The sequence below is a fragment of the Fukomys damarensis genome, unplaced genomic scaffold (assembly GCF_012274545.1).
Source record: "Fukomys damarensis isolate Sample0158 unplaced genomic scaffold, DMR_v1.0_HiC HiC_scaffold_12, whole genome shotgun sequence".
Classification (NCBI taxonomy): domain Eukaryota; kingdom Metazoa; phylum Chordata; class Mammalia; order Rodentia; family Bathyergidae; genus Fukomys; species Fukomys damarensis.
The window spans coordinates 32,711,279-32,718,725 of NW_022900924.1; positions in this window are offsets into that span (position 1 = coordinate 32,711,279).

A 7,447-nucleotide genomic window follows, 5' to 3' on the forward strand; every position below is an offset into this window, starting at 1 on the left:
ATATGCACGGGAAAATTCAAAGTGCCTGGGTTTGATGCACAAACCCATAGCAGACATCCTGAAATAATTCTGAAGCTATCTCTGGTGTCAGGGATGAGATTTCCTGGCTTCTAGGGCCAATACCTGGATTTATAGTTTGGATTTTGAGTAACCCCAAAGGCGCATGTGTTAAAGGGGTAGCTCCCAATTTAACGCTATGGGGAGATAGGAGAACCTTCAGGAGGTGGGGCTGAATGGAAGCAAGTTGGGTCACTGGGACAGGCCTTTGAAGGAGTTATCGGGGCTCTGATCTTGCCGTTTCTTCTCTCTTTGCTTCCCACCCATGAGGAATTGAGCTGCTTGCTCTGCTGCGTTCCTCTGCTGTTCGTTGCTTCTCACTGGCCCAAAGACAATGGGGCCAACGGATTAGGGGCTGAAACCTCCAAAACTGTGAACCAAAATAAACTTTTCCTCGGGTATTTTCAGGTATTTGTTACAATCACAGAAAGCTGACTTTCGTGGGCTTTCTATTAAATGGGCCTTTACCATCATTAGAGCACTATAACTCATTGACTCATATATTCCCAACCACATGTCCAGGCCTAACTCCTTCCATAGTAAAATTAGAAGTTTGGCCTAGAATGAATGTTCTAGTTAGTGTCCTCTATCTCTAATCCCTCCAAGATTTTCTTCCTAACTACGCATTTCTGGAAAGATTAAGCAAGGGGAAATAATTTACATAGTCGGCATGAGGTTAAATGGCTTTGGTACCACCTGTGAAGGGCATAAGTTGGCTGCTCTTTGGCTTATGTCTCGCTGTCTCAATCAGTACAGGTTGATCAGTGCGGCCCATGCTTACCTAGAGGTAGGTGTTTTGCTTTGTGTCTAGATGTCCTCCAAAGCCTCATGCAATCATAGGTGGGGCTTTCAGAGGTGCCTGGATCTAGAGTGTGAGATGCTGGAATTGAGGGCATGTGATTACTAAATTAATCCACCCACTGGATGGCATAGTTCTACCTGTAGACAGTGGGAGGGCCCACCTTGGGTGTGAGTGCTACCTGCCTAAGTGCAAGTAGCCTGGCTAGGATATAAGAGACAAAAAGAGGATTTCTGTCTCTGCATGCTGCTTTTGCTGCCTTCTCCTCTGCTATGCCATCCTGCCTTGGAACTAGTTATAAACTGAAACCTTTACCAACTGTGAAAATAAACCTCTCCTCTGGTATTTTGTCTCAGTAATGAGAAAAGTAACCAAGGTAGCAGGTTTCCTTAGGAGGCTGTTTGTGGTCCCTCATGTGCTTATTTTAGCATAGCATGAATCTCTCTTTGAGGCCCTCAAACACATTGGACTTCCCAAAATAAGTGAGTAGCCAAGGTAAACATTATGTCACAGTAAACTGCTTCTATATAACTGAGGTGATTTTGCAAACCCAGGAGGGATCTTCAGTTAATAATTTGTCTCTCTGGCCAATGTCATAGAAGAAACACTGCACCAGTGACTTTTCCCTCTGACTCTCAGCGCTCACATATGGCCTACTTTGAATGTCAGTGGGTGTACGTACACTGAATGGCATTTTTGCTTCAACAAACCAAAAATGGCAGGGGTTAAGTTTATATGTTCTTAAACTTTTGCTAATGAAAAACACATACTTGGTTACCCAATATATCTGTATTATTCAATCTGCATCAATGTCTTTATCAAAAACTCAAGTGCCACTGACTAGCAAAAAAAAAAAAAAACAAAACAAAAAAGTACAGCTTTTTCTTTTTCATGCAGTATCATTCCAGACCTATTAAAATGACCATTTTATATTTGGAAAAAAAATTCCTTTTATTTTTTTATTTTTATTGAGTTTATTGGTACATTCTAGGTATACAGTACATTTACATTAATCATTGTGATCTTGTACCTTTACGTGACAGGTCTTGGTTCTCATTTTTTTCCCCTTGTTCCTGCCCTCCCTTCACCCCCCTCCTACCCTCCCCATTTACAAACACTTTATTTCCATTTTTTCATTTTCTGATATTTTTTTCTTTTCCCTTATTCCCTTTCCCCTACCCTTGCCACTTTTGCTATACCTTTAGCCTTTTCCTCCTATTTCACATTGTTAATTATCTCATTAGGATCTTGTGTAGTATTATAGTTTTTCACACCAGAGAAACTATTCAATATTTATGCATGTGTGACTTATTTATTTCACTTAGGAGTATATCCTCAAAATGTATCCATTTTCCTATGAATGACTCTAGTTTCTCATTCTTTATGGCTGAGTAGTATTCCATTTTATAGAAAAGCTACATCTTCTTTATCTAGTTTCCAACAGATGGGCAAATGGGCTGTTTCTAAGTTTTAGCTATTACAAACTGTGCTGCTATAAACATAGGTGTTCATATGTCACTGTGATATGATTCTTTTAACTCTTTTGGAAAGATACCCAGCAGAGCTATGGCTGGGTCAAATGGAACCTCTAGTCCCAGCTCTTTGAGGAATCTCCATATTGATTTCCATAGTGGTTGCACCAGTCTGCACTCCCACTAACAATGGAGAAGGGTTCCTTTCTCCCCACAACCTGCCAACATTTGTTATTGTGTGCAATGCCAATTGAAATTCCAACACTATATTTCACAGAACTAGAAAAAAGAATCCAAAAATTCATTTGGAACCAGAAGAGACCTAGAATAGCAAAAGCCATCCTAGGCAACAGAGACATGGCAGTGGGTATAACAATTCCCAATTTGAAACTATACTACAAAGCTACTGTGTTAAAAATAACATGGTACTAGCAAAGAAACAGACCTGAGAATCAGTGGAACAGACTGGAAGACACAAAAACAACTCCAGATGTACTCAGCTACCTCATCTTTGACAAAGGAGCTGACCATCTACACTGGAGGAAGGATGGCATCTTTAATAAATGGTGTTGGAAAAACTGTATCTCAACCTGCCAAGGATTAAAACTGGACCCTTATCTCTCACCATGCACTAAATTAAAATCCAAGTGGATTAAAGATCTAAATATTAAAACAGAAACACTAAACTTGCTGGAAGATAAATTAGGCAGAACTCTGGAAGACATTGGTATAGGAAAAGACTTTATGAACAAATCCTCAGTAGCACAGGAACTAGCAGATAGAATCAACAACTGGGATCTCATCTTATTAAAAAGCTTCTGCACTGCAAAAGAAACCATCAACAGAACTACGAGACAACCTACAATGTGGGAAGAAACTTTAACAGCTGCTCCTTGGACAAAGGGCTATTATCTAGAAATATAAAGAACTCAAAACAATCAGAGCCCCCCAAATATAAAGACCCAGTTCAAAAATGGGCATGTGAAATGAACAGACATTTCTCAGACAAAGAAGTAAAAGCAGCAAGTAAATATATGAAAAAATGTTCCACATCACTGGGCATTCGAAAGATGCAGATGAAAACAACACTGAGATTCCACCTCACCCCACAAAGAATGGCTGCTATCAAGAAATCACACAAAAACATTCCTTTTAGACCACCTCTGTTGTCAGCTCTCTCTGACCTATGAGAGTATCAAAGATGATATGTTTCTATTTCTCTTTTGACTTTTAAAAAAGAGGTCAAATATGTCACAAATATATACAGTTTTTGAAAATACATTCTAGAAAGTGAAATCAAATGGAATAAATCACACTGCTTACAATGGAAAAAAGAGTTGAAGTTGGTTTAAGAAAATAATGCCACGACTTAAATGAAATTGAGAGCCTTGAGTATGATGGGTACTTTTTCCAAGTATTGGGAATCTATCATGATTTTACTTTTTGTGAAACCATCTCTTAACTATTTGATAATCCTTATAATAGAACTCGGTGTGAGCACAAAGACAAAAAAGGCTTTAGAGCACAGGAAGATAATGTACATCTTTTGGGAAGCAGAGTTGTTATGACAAACCATCAGCTCATGCAAACAACAGAGAGAAAAGAAACATCTACTTGGGAAAACAAGATTTTGGAGGTGGAAAGGACATAATGGCCAATTGGTGGGCAGCTAGCCCAAGAAGACTCCCACACTCCCTTCTTCTGGTGTCCTGCCCTAGCAGTCCTTTTCCATGGAATGGGGTGATTGGGGATAAGCCATAGGATGCCATTGTCACGATGATTCATGACTCCTCAGCCTGTGTCAAGAAGGACCTTCTGTTTGGGTCTCCCTTGGGCTTCTGTTGCCTTGTTGTGAGTCAGTTTTGAGCAGTTCTGTGGTGCAGTATAAGACTTTTCACTGCAGCATGTTTGTGGCGTTGGGTAACTAGAGATAAGGGAGTCAATTTTTAGAAAAATGCTATGTGTTATGTGCTGATTTCATAGGACTGAGCACAATGATTTAATCCGAGGGGTTAGACCAATATACTCCAGTATGGTTGGATTTTATAATAGTACTTTGTCAGAAAGAGGATGAAACATATTCATGTAAATAAATCTTACAATACAACAAATACATGTTTTGCAAAGACATTTAAGTGAAAAGATATACATAAAAGTAAATTAAAGTGCTTAGTTACGGCAAAGAGGAGAAGATGAGTTGGGTATGAAGAAAAAAGTAACATTTTTTCAAAAGTAAATAAATTGAGCAAAAGAAGGGAATCTTAATATCCCTTGAATTGAGGAATGGTATTAACTCAATCCTTTGTACTAGAGGTTCAAAATTAAAAGAAAAAAGGCTGCGAAAATAAATCCACATATTGGAAAGAGGGATATATGAAGGAGTGATAACAAAGGAGAAATGTAACATCCAGTGACACCCCAGACCAGTTTTGAAACAAAGCGGAGTCTGTGTTCAGAACTGGGTTGTTGTTCTGGCCAAAAAAGCTTATAAGTAGAGGAGTGGGGAGAGGAAGGCGGCTACCACTCAAGAACTTCCTGGTTTTGGCTTCCGCCCTGGGGTCCCTGCATCTTTATCTGTGAAACACATTTCACTAAATTTCTTGTGAATGAAGAAAGGTTATGAAAAAAAAGCTCAGAAAATAATGTGTCTTTATTTCCAAGGACATCTTTTGTTGTCTCTCATATTTGCCCACTGGGTTATCTGGTATACTTCCAAACTAGCTCCTTTGTCTATTGTTTAGAAAGTGAATAGCCAAATATCACTGGGAAAACTATTTAATTTTAATTTTCCATAATCTTTTAAATGAGATCCAACCTGACATTTAGTTTCATTGTCACAACTTTATTTTAGAAATAATGATTGAGATTTTATAAATACCAAAGAAAGAGTTCGCAACGCATTTCTCCTCCAAGTTTTATGGATTGGCCTAATGAGCATCACATATCATAAGCACAGGAAGCCATGGGGAAAGAGGGTAGAGATTTCAATTCAATTTTTGCATGCCCTTAACAATATGTTCAGCATTGGGATAAGCTCAGTAGAGAGTATGAAAAATGTTAGAAAATCCTCCAGGGAAATTATACACTTCTAGAGTAGAAGAATTACTATCTCTTGAATTTACCCACAACTTTATAGAGCTATAATTGACAAATAAAAGCTTTATATTTTTAAGCTATGCAGTTATGATTTGATATACATATATACATTGTTGAATTATTATCATAACAAGCTAATTAACACATAAATCATTCCATACAGTTACTTTTGTGTATGATGAGAGCATTTAAAATCTCTGCTCTTACTAAATTTCACATATATATTACAGTACTATTAACTATAGTCACCACATTGTAATTAGATCTCCAAATCTTACTCATCTTACAATGAAAGATTTTACTCTTTGACAAACATTTCTCCATTTCTTCCATGTCAGGTCCAGGGCAAATGCTTTTCTATTCTCTGCTTCTATGAGTTCAGTGTTTTTAGATTTCAAATATAGATATTATAAGATGATGCAGTATTTGTGTTTCAATGTCTTATTTCACTAGCATAATATTCTCTAGGATTATTGACAGAAATGGCAGAATTTCCTTCTTTATTAAGGCAGAATAGTATTCCATTGTGTGTATGGGTCATCGTTCGTATCTAGATGTCCCCCCAAAACCTCATGCAGTCACAGGTGGGGCTTTTGGGAGGTGGTTGGATCACTGGGAGATTAGTCCACTCCTGACTTTATAGCTAAATGTGCTGCTGGGAGGTGAAGCCTGCTCAGAGGAGGCCACCGGGGTATGAACCCGAAGGATCTAGTTTTCTCCCTCCTCCATTGCTCTATCTCTCTGTTTCCTGTCTACCACATCAAAAGCAACCCTCTTCTGTCATGCCCATCTGCCACACTGTTACAGAAGGAATTGGTAAGTGACACACACAGAGAGACGCAGAATGGAAGTAAAATAAGAAAAGGTTTATTTTGTCGACAAAAGGTCAATCACACTTAAAAAGACAGTGCCAGAGATTGACCCCCCCCCCACTGGGTTACAGCTCCTTCTTTTACAGGGTTTTACTGCCATGACCTCATTCAGGTGGTTACATTTCATTCTCTCAGCTCCCATTACCAATATAACAAATCACCATCATAAGACAGTTAACTTTAACTCAGATGTAACAATTCCTGGTAGTTAGGGAGTTTACCTGTAAGGTTCTATCTGGTCTAGCCCAGGGAAAGAGGGTGTTCAAGGGTAGAAAAGTAAAGTTAAAAAAAGAAAAGTAAAGTTAAACAATAGTTCTTTTCATCTTGACATTTTTACAATCATGTGGCTCACAAAACTTTGGAGCTTGGGGTCTCGATGTGCCCTGTTACCTCAGGATGAGGCCAGATGTCCCATGCTATGGTTAATGCCTCTGGAGTCTGTTAATTTTGAAGTAAACCAAGCAGATTTCAGTTAGTAGAGCAGAAGTCATCCTACACTTTTCTAACATTTTGTAGGTCTTTGGTTATTTACAAAAGTTTTCTCTATCAATTCTGCCCTGACTATGGACTGAAAACTACAAACTGTGAGCTGAAATAAACCTTTCCTTCTTTGAGTTGTGGCTGCTGGGTTTTGTGTCTCAGCAACAAGTGTGTGTGTGTGTGTGTGTGTGTGTGTGTGTGTAGATGGTTAATCTTAACTGATTTGAGAGATGCCAATGAGATCAATAAAACATATTTTTGAATTGTCTGGGTTAGTCATGAAGACGTGACCTTGGGTACGTTATCTGGTCCCTGGCCCCTTCCTGTCTGCTTCCTGGATGCCACGAGCTGGGCAGCTTTCCTCTGCCATATCATTCCACCATGATGTTTCTGCCTTAGAGCCAGATGACCATGGACTGAAACACCAGGACTGAACACCATGATCCGAAATATACCTCTACAAAGTATACATGGATGTCGGTGTTTCTGTCCCAGCAATGGGAAAGCTGGTCACACACACAAACACACACACTCACACAAACGCATGCATGCACTCACCACATGTGCATATATATATGTGTGTGTGTGTGTGTGTGTGTTTATGTATATATATATTTTTTGAGTTGGGGTCTCACTATGTAGTCCAGGCCAGCCTCAAAAGTTTGGTGATC